The sequence below is a fragment of the Galeopterus variegatus genome, unplaced genomic scaffold (assembly GCF_000696425.1).
Source record: "Galeopterus variegatus unplaced genomic scaffold, G_variegatus-3.0.2 Scaffold3533, whole genome shotgun sequence".
Classification (NCBI taxonomy): domain Eukaryota; kingdom Metazoa; phylum Chordata; class Mammalia; order Dermoptera; family Cynocephalidae; genus Galeopterus; species Galeopterus variegatus.
This window is the reverse complement of record NW_007729644.1, coordinates 181,573-182,503: the sequence shown is the minus strand read 5'-3', so window position 1 is coordinate 182,503 and position 931 is coordinate 181,573.

Genomic DNA, 931 nt, shown 5'->3' with positions numbered 1-931 from the left:
GTGAGCGCACCGGTCATCCCTATATAGGATCCAAACCCGCGGCGGGAGCGCTGCTGCACTCTCAGTGCCACACTCTCCCGAGTGCGTCACAGGCTCGGCCCAGAAATTACTTTTTTACACCGTGTCCACCACCCAAGTATCCTCCAACCTACCTCCCCCTCCCCCCTTCTCCCCCACTCCACTTTGTAGCCCTAGGAATGTTCCCTCCCTCTGTAAGACCAATGCACTACCGTGGTTTTTCTTTCCTTCCTTCCTTTTTCTCTTAGCTCCCACATATGAGTGAGCACATGCAGTATTTATTCCTCTGTGCTTTGCTTATTTCACTCAAGTTTCTCCAGGTTCATCCACGTTGTTGCAAATGGGAGTATTTCATTCTTTTTTATAGCAAAGTAGTATTCCATGGTGTATATATACCACAGTTTCCTTATCCAATCATCCATCGATGGACATTTAGGTTGGTTCCATATCTTGGCTATCATAAACAGAGCTGCAATGAACATGAAGTACAGGTATATCTTCAATGTGATGATTTCCATTCCTCTGGGTATATACCCAGAAGAGGGATTGCTGGATTGTATGGAAGATCTACGTGTAATTGTTTGAGAAACCTCCATACTATTTTCCATAGTGGTTGTGTTTTCCACAGTCCCACCAACAGTGTAGGAGTATTCCCCCTTCTCTCCACATGCTTGCCAGCATTTGTTATTCACCATCTTTTTGATTACAGCCAGTCTAATTGGGGTGAGGTGGTGTCTCAATGTAGTTTTAATTTGCATTTCCCTGATGACTAATGATGTTGAGCACTTTTTTATGTATCTGTTGGCCATCTGTACATCTTCCTTTGATAACTGTCTGTTCAGCTCCTTTGCCCATTTTTTAATTGCGTTATTTGTTTTTTTACTATATAATTGCTTCAGTTCTATGTATATTC